Source organism: Ciconia boyciana, chromosome 1 (genome assembly GCF_034638445.1).
Source record: "Ciconia boyciana chromosome 1, ASM3463844v1, whole genome shotgun sequence".
In the NCBI taxonomy this organism is placed as follows: Eukaryota; Metazoa; Chordata; class Aves; order Ciconiiformes; family Ciconiidae; genus Ciconia; species Ciconia boyciana.
Genome location: NC_132934.1, coordinates 77,608,598 through 77,621,438, shown reverse-complemented (window position 1 = coordinate 77,621,438; position 12,841 = coordinate 77,608,598). Strand labels below are relative to the sequence as shown.

The 12,841-nt window shown below is 37.9% G+C and overlaps 1 protein-coding gene across 4 annotated transcripts in view; it reads left to right on the top strand.

Moving 5' to 3' along the window:
- Positions 1 to 12,841, top strand: part of SCUBE1 (signal peptide, CUB domain and EGF like domain containing 1) — a 221,058-nt gene that overhangs the window by 20,276 nt on the left and 187,941 nt on the right. The gene's annotated exons all lie outside the window — the stretch shown is intronic.

Here is a 12,841-nt window from a genome sequence, read left to right as displayed (position 1 = left end):
CATTTTGCTTATCTGTGCATAATAAAATAGCATTGCTGTAAAAAGCATCTCATGATAAATCATGTAAATGAGAGTATTGGGAATAACTCTACAGGACTAAATGAATATTTATATAAACTTATCCACTTTTATCCCTCTACTACTGGGGAGGAGGGCAGTACAATTACACTGCCTGGCTTTCTATGGTGTGTTCTGTCAAATGCATATTATTATTTGAATACTGCACAGAAGTTGTAGGCCTTCTTTGGTTCTTTCTACCTAATATCCTCCCCAGCGTAACAAACAAATATAATTACATAAAATTACAAAAGGAAAATTTCCAGGCTATGAATATAAGCTCTCTTCATTTTTCAGCAAATGCCCATGTTACTATTTCCATATCTGCAGTTTCATTCTTTTTTCACTGAATAGCATTAACTGTGCTGGAAGCTGTGTATGCTTTCTAGTACGGGATATATGAACATTGGAGCAGAAATGTCTAATTTCTTGGCAAAGCTAGTTGATTGCATCTGTTTGCTCTGTCTTTCTTTCTTGTCCAAACATCGATGTGAGTGCAGCTTATAATTGAAAATATTTGATGATTCACGGGTCAGCAATGGTGTTTTTCATGTTTGAATTTTAAATTTAATCCTTACTGCTTTTCCTGGGTTTTCCTCGCTATGAAATAGGTGTATGTACAGCCTGGCCTCATCTAACCCTCACCCCTGCATGCCAGACAAAGGAGAGTGTGTAACTTAATTAGTTCCTGTTCAGAGAGCCCCTGCTGTTGCTTACTTCTCTACTGGCCAAAGAGTCCAGGCAATGTTTTGAAGAGTCTGTAAAGGGTAATGATGGAAAAGCTGATGGGTTCCATGCTGATGTTCACTATCTGTAGATCTGTGTCTCTGCTGGACAATTGTTACACATCCACAGGTCAAAAACCAAAGACTGGTTACCACTGGTTTTCAGATTTTCTCTACTGTTACTTGTCTCTGGTGATAAATAGAGCTCTGGTTCACAAGACCAATTTCTGTGTGGCTTTTTAGAAAACTAAGGAAGAGCCTACATTATAACTAATGAACTCTCCTTGTGAATAAAATTTTAGAATTGTCAGCATGTATCCGTAGGACAGGGTTCTCTGTTCCAGGAATAAAAAGCTTGAATCAAAAAATTACATTAATGTAATATTTGTTGGAAAATAAAACCCTTTTGCATTGATTTACTACAACAGCATCTAGGGCTTCTTGCCACGCTTTCAAAAAATGGAGAATGTTCGGTCTGTACACCCAAACAAAACTACATGGCAGGTACTTTACACATTGTGGAGATAGAATTCTTGTTAAGAAGCTGAGAGGCTGTGCAAGAATTCTGAGTTGTGTGGCAAAATTACCAAATGTTTTGGCATCTTGAAAATGATTCCACGTTTCATGACTGTACAGTTCCAAAATCCACTGACTTCTGATTGAGACAGCTCTTAGAGCTGTGAACTGTTTCAGACAGTGCTTTGTGTGCACTCACATTTAGGGTATTATTTTTATTATCACAGGTTTAATAACATTTAACTGACTGAAAGTTGAGATTCTGAAACACAATTCTGTGACAAGTTGAATTTGTCATTACAGAAACAAAACGTGACTTGATCATCTTCAGCTTTCACATAATAACAAAATCTGTAGCCTAGTAACCTTTTTACCTTCTATATGGTGCACAAAGCTGAAGGGTGATGGACAAAAATGAGTTTGAGCATTCTGTAAGCCTGTCTCAGATTTAAAAAAAATTCTTGTAAATCTTTGATCTAATTTCTATTCAGTTTGGACTTCTCAGATATTTTTGAAGCAAAAGTATCAAGCTCATAAAGGAGACATTTCTTTTAAATGTAGGGTCATCTCAATTAATTTTATTCAGTTTGTTTCCTAAAGATGCTGAGTAGCCACAGCCCTGCAATGGACTCATAAGAAAAATGAATACTTACCACTCTCCTGAAAACATAAATTATATACGGATAATGCATCCGTATCTAGGCTGGAGCACTGAAATAATTTTTAAGCAGACTTAGTATCAGTGCACAGCACCATAGAAAAGAGAAGGAAAATAGGAAATCCCCAGTACTATCTCCTGGATAAGAAAAGTGGGATGTAAAATGATTGATATTGGAAGTTAGGCAGCATGCTGGTATTAATATATTACTCTTGCCAAAGTTACTCTGGAGTCTTAATTACCATGAGGTGTGAGGGACTTTTATTTCATTGAGTTTTAATGAATGACCCATACTCTCATTTTTCAGTACGTTCTATGTGTGTTATAGCTGTTTTACTATCATGTGGACCTTCCTAGTCCAGACAAACACTTCTGTAGTTGGAAAAACTGTTTATGGCAAAAATAAACATAATGATTCTGAAACAAAGAAGGATCTGTGCTTTGATCATCAAAGTTAGCCTCCAGTCAGCAGCTGTTTAATAGGTGAGGAGTTAGAGTCTTCATACTTGTGAAGGACTTGGAGTGCGAGTCCTTACAGTCTGCTCTTTGCTGTCCTCTGAAAACCAAAATGCTGGGACGCCTTCAATTCATAAAGGATGCTGTTGAGGAACTGTATGAATTTGTCTGCATTTGGGGAACTGGTGACAAAATAATAGGCAGACTTGGGTTCTTGGGCTTCATAACTATTAGGTCCAGCATTGTCAGGGGACACAAATCCATGGATCCCCTGTGGATCATGTTTAGAAGCAGCCACACGACTTTAGTTAAATGTTGAAATGAAAGGCAACCCTGAACAGGTCATTTGAGTATGTGCAATGATGCTCTCATGGCAGTACACAACAGTGTATGTAATGCAGAGTTGCTCTGCTCATAGATAGATTAGCTGTATGGTACTCTCATGGGAGTTTTTGTAGTCTGGTAAAATTAATGTCTGATATGTGTCCCATACAAAGTAGGGAGTTTGACCAAGTGAAACAGGATGACAGGAAGCCCTACATTTTACAAATCCTACGTGATATAAATTACATTATATTACCCAAGTGGTGAACCAGCACAGCAGAACAGTTCTCAGCCAGGAGTCTGCAGTAGCCCAAGGGCTACTGTTAAAGCACATGTGGAAAAAATAGTTTGAAAAGGTAAGCCTGCTGTCAAAAGACATAAATTTGCTATACAAGTATTCGCACCTCTGCTGGAAAACATAACAGTTCCTCATATCCAAGAAGGTTGAAAACCACTGCTATATAGCCTCTCATACTGCTTGTAGCCTTAGCTGTCTCAGCCTGAAACTGAAGTAGTGTTAATCTGCCAGGGACTAATGAAGCATGTGCTATAGGATATCAAGAAATCTTCCATTTTACAGTACATGATCTGCCACTGACTCGTTCTGAAATGAGCAAGAAGGAATAGCCACCTTCCGTTCTCCCACATGAAGGGACACAGAAAATAAGTTAATATTCATCCACTGACAGGTAATAAGGAAATTTATTTCAGAATTTATTTCAGAATTTCTGTCCATTTCCTTTTGTCAATGGACAGAAATTTAAAAATGAAATGCAAAGGAAGGTTGCAGGTATGCAATCTGAGAATGAGGGCGATACCTACAGGGGTTGGAAAAAAAGTAGATGAATGATGTCTGTATTAATCAGCTAGTTTCACTGTTTTAAACCTCTCCCTCAAAGTTTTTAGATGCATATTTCAGATTAAAGATCTAGAATAACCTCCTGCCATGACTTACTGAAATGATAATCATTAGGATGCATGCACACCAGTTGTGGCAGTAAGTCTCACAAAAGTATTCTCCCATTAGATCTCCAAGAACTTGCAAGATTAGATGTGGAATCAAACGTTTCCCATTATATTAAAAGAGGGAATTGTGGTGGAAATGGCTGTGATTTAGAAGTGGTGGGAAAAATGCTGTCAGATGTCATGTTTCACATTCATAACAGCTTGTGAACAGGAAATCTCTCTGCTTGAGCTTGTCGGGCATGGCAGCTACTAAATAAAGACAGATTCTAAAGCTGTTATGTGCTCTGCAGGTATCCATCTTTATTTGGGTATCTCACTTGCAGTTCAAAGAACTTGTAGCCAATCTGTTTAAATATCAATTAAGAAAAATGTCAAACCACAACTAACTCTAATCAAGGGTTCAAGATGTGTAATGCAGGATAACAATAATTTTGGTTTTATCTAGAAAAATACTGTATTAACTATGAATGGAGCTGGAATGGTCCCAGATAAGTTTCCATTGTGCTGGTTGAGATGGCAAATGTCACATAGGGATAATACTCAGGTATATGAATAGAAAAAATATTTTTCTCCAGGGAAAGAACTCTGCTTAATTATTTTTTCCGTAAATGACTGTAGCTGTCCAAAGGTTTTAGGCCCCCAAAAGGTACTCTAGGTAAAAAATGCTATATAAACCTAATGTTAATGCAGTAGAAAGACTTGTCAATTAAGCAGTCAAAAACTCTGTAAGATCCTAAATGAAGAGTGTTCCATGTCATTTACTTGATCTCCTCTCCATTCCTGCTCCATAAAGAATACTTAAGTGTCTGGCAAATTGCACCAAGTGCATGCAGAATCTCAGCTTTCAGTTTCTGTGTTCCTTTTTTTTAAGTAATTTTTATTCCCCTGTACTTCAGTGATAACTTTCCATTGGCAAAGTACATGTACACTGAAGCAGTAATAGCTGCCTTGAGGTGCAGGCATCCTGAAAGAGTGAATCAAAGGGGTAGATTCATTTGTCTGTTGTCAGTTTGATTGGCGGCATATCAATGTCCAGCCATTTAAAATCTTCTTCTAACTCTTTGAACTAGGAGTTTAAGCAAGGAGGGAAATGTACAGGAAAGAGAACAGAGACAGGAAACTGAGGAAGAGAAGGTGAATTTAAGAAAAATATAAGGAAAGGAGTCTCCATATTTCTTATCAATGAATGAAGAATGTAATGGTCATTCACCAAAAATGGAAAATATAATAATTCAGCTACTGCAGAAAGTTTGGATTTTCACAGTCTATTGCCTTGTTTCATTTAACAATGTGTAAGCTGAGTCAGCTGAATTCAGCTTACAGCACTGGGAGCTTGACGCTGTGTAGCCACTAGAGCCTTTAAATGTGACTCTTTAATTCTTCCTTTGTATGATAAACAATATTTGAAGATCGTTAACTAAAACTTGCAAAATAACAAGTGCTAAACACACCTGCTTTTTCTACAGCTGATAAACTCAGAAGTTCGTGTACCTCATTGCCTCCTTAGAGAAGGACTTGTGTGTCTGAAAGCTTGTCTGTTTTTTCCTTAGCAGTGAAGATGACTCTTATAAGGCCATCCTTACACTGTGCTACTTGACAATTTGATTCATGCTTGCTGTGATCAGTGTAATAATAGGAAGCAAATTTGGACCCAGGACAAAATAAAGATCTGCAATACGTGTCTCTGTACTTTCTCTAAAATTAGGACATAATAATTGTGGTCAGAGAAAAAAAAAATTAAACAAATAGAAAGTAAAGAAGTCCCATCCTACAGCCAGTGATAAATGGGACGATGTCTCATCTGCCTTCCAAATGCATCCTAAATGTTTTTAGACAAGATAATTCTAAGTATGAAGCTGTTCACACTTCAAAAATATATGTGCTGTTTAACCAGTGGGACATACCTCTACATAGCTTGGTTTGTGTTCCATTTTTTTACCCTTTTTTTCCGGACAAGTACTTTAGCAAGATATAAAGCATGATGAACTTTGTGCTCAGCCATCACAGAAGGAAAGGAAACAAATAAAACTGCTACAGAGTAGTCGATGTTTTCTGAAAACTGTATGAAATGGCTTCCAGAAAAACACCCCAACAATACCACAGATTGCATCCAAATAATCTCTGCTAAGTTGGCATGGCATTTTCATTTTATTGCTGTTTTTATGCTGGAAAATAGGGGTTTGTGACATTTTTGAAGGAAGTTGTAAAATTGATTTTTTTTTTTTTCTTTGTGAGTGCACTAATGGGAAAAACATTGGAGGGGTGGTACCCATAGTGGAAAGGCTCTTGAGGGATATACACTGCAAAAACCTCATGCTAAACAACCTATTGTACCTGTTCTTTTTCATTTCTCCACTGAGAAACATCAGGCTGCTTTTTCTGATTTTATCCTATTCCCAGCCTGCTCACCCTTGACCTTGGCTCTCAGAGTAGTCCTAATGGCTATCAAATTTTACAGTTTTCTTGGGCACAAGCGTCTTGAAAACATCATGACAACTTGAAAGCCATAAAAACTGCAGTGTGTTTCTCTTTGATTCATTAGATCATAACATTTCCAAGGTCACAGCATCTAAAGAATAAAGATGTTACTTTATTTTTGACTTGCAAATGTTATCTCAGGAAGAACCAGATGTAACAAATGGTAAATTTTAATTTTTTTCTCTTATAGAAAAAGTGACTTACGAAGCTTTTCATGGGAAGGGATTTTCAGAAATGGACTTCATTCTGAGATGAAGGTCAAGGTTTCATTTGGGGTAGAAAAAATTGAATGAATCTTGATATGTTAATATTTTCTTCATAAAGTTTGGACTTGGAGTAGATGCCGAATTCCAGCAGGTCAGGTTGAGTGGAATTGATAACATTTTCCCAGCTGATTCTTCATACATCTAGCTGGGTCAGCTTTTGCAAATTTTAAGAGCAGAGCTGAGCAGACTTCAAATAATTTTGAACATGTGGAAATGTGCTGATGCTAAACTCCTCTTGAGAATCTAATCATTTTAGTATTCTTGCTCAGGTTGAATGCTTTCCAGAGCGCTGAACTTTTGGCAAATTTGGCCTGCACTTAACCAAAACGGTCTTTAACCTATGTGTGAGGTTTTTTTCTGGCCTTTAGATCTGGAGCTGGTTCCCTTCTTAAGGAAAGTGCAACTTGATATGAGAAATACAAATGCCTTGGGTTCAGGGTATCCAGCGTGTGTGTATAACTGCTGAAAGTATATTAAATGTAGAATCTGCCAAAGAAACAGAATATATGTAAATACTCCCATGTTGTTTTTATTTATTTTAATGGCTTTTAAAGAACCCAAATCCAGTCATTAAAAAGAATAAGGTGCTGATCTGATTATGGTCCAGGAGTTGAATTTGTTTGTATTATTGTCAGCGTGCATGTTACTTCATTTCTGCCTGTTTCCTTAAAAGTGAAGTAATGGCATTGATGCTACACTGCTGCTTGTTCTGAATTGGAAGTGGGAACAAGAAATTTAAGTGCTGATCCTGTCTTGCAGATCTCTTTACTGTGAGTCCCAGAAAACATATCTTCCTAGCTCCATGAAGCCAGTGGCAAAAATGCCTCGACTTTTGTAGGACTGGGATTTCACCTCAGGGCATTTCACTTTTGGATACTACAAGGTCACTTCTTTCCCAAGCATCCAAGATCAAGGTTGCATGAAACTATGCAGTGATGAAGACAGCTCTGTACTGTAGCTCTATTCTTAATTGTGTAGGATTTGGAACCTAGGGTGGGGCTTTTCTCCTGTAATTTTCTGTGGAAATGAGGATAGTGCATTAGTCCTAGGAGGAACAGTGACCAAAACTCAGTAAAGAATCAGTAAAAATTTTTGAAAGCTTTTAAGAGAGAAGCCATAAAAGTGCAAAATATTACCACATGGAAATATGTGTTCCAGCATTTTGCAATGTCCTTTGCTGCATACCAGTTCTGGATAAGTGGGCAACATGCTGCAACTGCAGAACTGTAGTATGACTGTTTTTAGCAGAAGACAACTGATAATAGAGAATTCTGCAAGTGGTATGCTTTGTCCTCTGTAGGGGGCTAGCAGCAACCTCTCATGGAGCAGGAAGGTAAAAGCACAGTTTCTTTGCTGGCAAGTTTGTAAGGACAATATTATTTACTGTCTCAATAATGCCCCTTTTGCAGTATTTTGTTTAAAGCAGCTAGATAAATAGATAAAGATGAACACCAAAATATATTTCTCTTCAGATACTGAATAAATATATGGATTTATCCATCAAGATACACTTACAAAGAATTTAATATTTACTCTTCTAGCTATTTTATGGATCCAGCTCCTTTAGGAAATATTCCACATCTGCATAATATTCCTGTGTGCTAAGTTTTGTTTGTGGTTCTCTAAATTAGAAGAAATTGATGTGGGCAGACAGCTTCCTTTGGCTATTTGTTTTAAAATGTCCAAGCACATAAATTATTCCTTTCAAAGTCAATTGAAATTTGTGTTTACTAAATTAACTCCAGATCTTTCCCTTACATTAGTAGTCAAGAAATACTTTAAAATGAATGCATATTTTACCCAATCCTACTCCTGTTTTGAACGTCTTCTGTTGCATTGTGAGTGTTGGGATCTGTGGCCTTGACAGATGCCAAGATAAAGGTTGTGCCAATGCACACTTCCCCATTTTCTATAGAAATCTGTGGAATTCAACACTAAAAGCTGAATTTGGCTCGTTGACTTTGAGACCTCAGCCATTCTTCCTTTTGCATGTTAATAGTCATAAGGCTTCTGTGACAGTTGAGCTGTGACACTGATCCAAAATTCATCAACTGCATGCAGACATTTGCTTTGATTTCAGTAGCTTTGCCCATAATGATCTGTAGCTGTGCTGACAAATAAATTTTGTTATATGTGTTGTAATGATTTTTGGACATTCAGGAACTTAATGAATGGCAACTGGTATAATGGAAGAGTGGGAATGGATTTTGCTGGAGGTAGATTTTGTACTTTGCTGGCATAAAGTCTGTGCCACCTTCTAGCAAAGATTGTTAGTGCTTGGAAAAGATGGTTAGCACACAGCAAATTTCATGACACTGCTGAAAACGTTTAGACAAAATGGGAACTAGCATTTTCCTCACTCTGTTTTACAGTTTGGTTTGTCTTTTGGACATTAGTTATTGCATGCTGATGTGTCTTCTATTCTCTGCTGAAATAGAAAGCTGAAATACTGTGATACTGGAAGCAGAAGAGATCGGTTCTTGTTTTATTTTGAACATTTCTTAGTCAAGTTGTATGTGCTCCTGGAAGAGCTGCTTCTCTGTGGGGTGGCCTTGGGAGACTTCTGAGTGTGCTATCCCTTTGTTGCAGAATACACAAATGAAACAAATTTCTGCGGAAGTGTCAGTTTCACCTGCATTAATGAAAGAAGAATCAACCCCAATCTGTATAAGGTAGATATGGGTCCCCTCAGACTAAAAAGAATTAGGTCACTTAAAGAAGACAACTTCAAATTCTTTTCCTATAACTGAAATACATTGATTGTAAAGTACAGCGCTCCTCACGGTAACAAATGCTTGGAATTTCACAGATACTTGTCTAGGTTTTTTTAAAAAGTTCTTGGATGCTTATATAATAATTGCAGTTTCATACAGTATGTACTCTTTAATTAACACCACCACTCACTGAAGAGGACAACAGCAGAGCATGGCAGTGCTGTGTTCTCTAGGGTTGCTGAAAGAGTTATTTCCAGGCTGTAACAAAAAGATCCACCTCTGCTTTCCAGAGGGAATTATGAAGTAGTTTCCAAGCTTCTTGGCAAATAGCTGAACCAGTACAGTTACTAGTACACCCAAGTAAGCAAGCTTCTTTTTATCTCTTCTTTCCTGATGATTTTGTCCTTTAAAACTTTTGAAACAAGCTGTGGGTTTTGGAGATTTCCCAAACCAGTTCCAGAAAGAGATGGTCAAAACTAGCTCACCAACAGCTGAGGATGTAGTTGCATACATCCCGCTCTGGCATTAGGAGTTGCTGTCTCATTTGAACGCAGTAAGCCCAAATAGGTTCTTGGCAGACCATGTTATTATTATAAATGGCCCTACGCCTTCTTAATCATTTTGGTGCATTTCATTTTTTTCCAGGGCTCCTGTAATTGCTGCCATTGTAATACCATATGAAATGAATTCCTCTTAGAGAGGAAATTGCAATACTTTTTTAAGGTGTTTTCTTCACTAGACAAGACTGAGTTGCCTGTCTGCACAGGCAGAATTTACTGGAGTGAAAACTTTTAAAATATTTTGCCAGGGTAGATAAAACTTTAGGTTTCCCATTGAGAGCTAGATTGCAGTAAACCTTGCTAATTCAACAGTTTATGCACCTGCATCCAACACAGCAATATCATGGTCAGATGGCAACGTTTCTCTGTTTCTCTTGTTTCATTTTTGTGTTATGGTAATTACTTCATGGTGAAAGACAATATTAAGTGTTCAAACACTAAAAATGCTAAGGATAGTTGAAGCTACAAAATTAGTGGGAAGAGTTAACTTTCTGAGTTAGAGGTCTTTGGAGCCAAGAGTTTGATTAACACCCAATTCTATCAATTACAGGAAAAAAAGAATAACAGGATATGACCTAACCAAAAGGAAATTAACATAGCTGGCCCCTGCAAATTTTGAGTTTTACAATAGATAAAATTAAGAGCAAGTCTGCAGATTTTATGTGTTTGAATGTACTCCTATTGCTTTTATCACTATATTAAGCTTACTAAGGAAGCCATATCCTGCCAAGTCAGATGTAACATTCTGCCCGTAAATTGTAGTTGTTCAGCACTTTCACTGAGGCGTTCTTTAAAGAATGTCCTCCTCCAGGTATATGAGAAGAGAAAACGGGGTGATGTTCACATTGTTTGCAGGCATGTTGTCTGCTTTTCTCTTAATGCAGCTGGAGCTTGAAAAAGTTCAACATTTGGACTTTGCAGGCTTTGTGCATGCTTTTTGTGGTTTTTTGTTTGTTTGTTTGTTTTTGTTTTTAAAAAGAAAGTGTTAAATTCACCAGTCTTATGCCGTTGGTGTTTTACTAGCAATACTGGAGATAGCCATTCCAGTCAGCCTGCCAGGTGAAGTCTCTTAAATAGCAATGTGGTTTGCGGGGGGGGAGAAACACCAAAAAACCGACAACATGGCTCTTAAAAATAGGTAGAATGTTTGGCTCTACTCCTAGTTTTGTACAGCTCTTGGGGTACAAAAGGGAGAAGTAATCTTCTAATCCTTTTGCAGTATTTAACGTAACTGGAACTCCTTGAGAGAGAGAGATGAAAAGAATCTGTTCCATTTGTTATTTTTCTGGTTTATGTATCTGTTAGATTACCCTTTCTGGAACTTAAGTATTTGTATTACATCAGCACCTTTGTGCTGCTAATTACAGTACAGCTTTTTAGAAATAAGTATTATATAAAGGCTAGGCATTCAAAAAGCTTCACATTTCTTTGATTTTTGTCCCTTTTGAAGGCTTTCCCATCACTTATTTAAACAAATAGTCCTATTTGATTCATTGTTTGAAAAAAGGGAATTAATTGATCAGCCCTTGGCAGTCTGATGCTGAGTGACATAACAACTGATAACACTTTCTTCTGAATTCCCTCCTCTGAAGAAACTCAGTGCTGGATAAAAGTTAAGAACAAGTCTTAAAATGAAGTTACCATTTTTCTTGAGTGTCCTGAAGGAACGCCCGACATGCCTGACATCAAAATCATGTTACGTGCTTTCTGATTATTGACTTGGCCTGTTAAAACATGGCATTACTGTAGAGCTCTATTTTTGTCCCTGTAGCCTGAGACTGATAGGAAGTTTCTGGAAATATTCATGAATGGTTGTGGAAGCTGCAAATATCTGCTACGTGGAAACCTCACTGGAACACTTTGGCAGTATGCACCCAGGCACACTGGGCTTTAAATAAAGGAGAGTGGCTTCTCAGGGACTTTGCACTGCCGTGTTGCAGGTGTGTTCGGAATGAGCCCAATACGCAGTAATTGACTTACTGGTTATTGTTTTCAGGAAAAATCACAGACATATCTTTTTTGTTGTCATACTGGACTCCAGAAGGCAGAGCACATCCACAGGCTGTGCTGACTCAGCGCTTGTACAACTAATGGATGGAAATTGTTAGTAAAGGATGGGAACTTTCTGAAACAGAGCAGTGGTTGAAAGACCAGGAAGTTTACCTTTAAGCAGCAGGTTGTATTTTTGTTAGGAAGATCCTTTCTCCAGCTTCTTATTTCCAGCACTTTTGTGGTGCTGAATGCCGAGTTACAAAAAAGCTAACCGGTTTTGCAGATAGTCAAATTCTTAATTCCTGTTTCAAGCTGCTGAGGAGATTGTAGAAGGAGGGCTTCAGAGCTGTTCGAAGGAAGTGGATGGAGACCTGGGCTATTCTGAGTTTAAGGTAGGTTTCTGGGAGGGGCAGACCTGAGTGGGAAGGCTTGCAAAAAAACTTTGGGAGTATCCTGTCCCTGCTCTGACAGATCAAACTTCTTAGAGGGTTGTGCAAGGAGGGACAAAGCTAGCCAAACTCAATCCAAGGGCCAGGAATGCTGAAAGCATTGAGTGACTGAGTCTGAGCTGGCTTTTCATAGGAATCTGGTTTTACCCAACTACCTTGCCGTCTTGGGATTGCAGCTGGGTATGATACCAGGTAGCAAAGGTTTTCCTGGAGTACTTTTAAAAGAAAGAAAGAAAAAAAAAAAGCCAAAAAACAAAAAGAAAAAAAAAAAGGCTGCGTGAACGTGAACCTAATACAGAAATATTTCAACCACCTCTGCAATGGAAGGCACGTTTGAACAGCCAGCATAGCTCTGATCTACTAACAGGTGATTTTCTAAAAAGATTACTTTTTCTGTTTATCGCTAACTTAGGGACAGTAGCTGAAGTTTTTGGTCTAGCGCACCACAGATTTAGAGCGGATAGTTATCAAGCTATGATGCTGTCTATAATTATTTGTGTATTTTTAGTTGGTTGATGTGCGCCACTGAATGATTCACAGTAGTGACTGTGATGCTGACGTTCCACGTATAAGCTGAGGTACAATCTGTAAAAACGAGAAAGTTTGCACTTTCTAGAGTGAGTGAAGAAGTTATTTTTATATGAGGGAAGGAAGATCGTAACAGGATCTTCAGTTTGTAA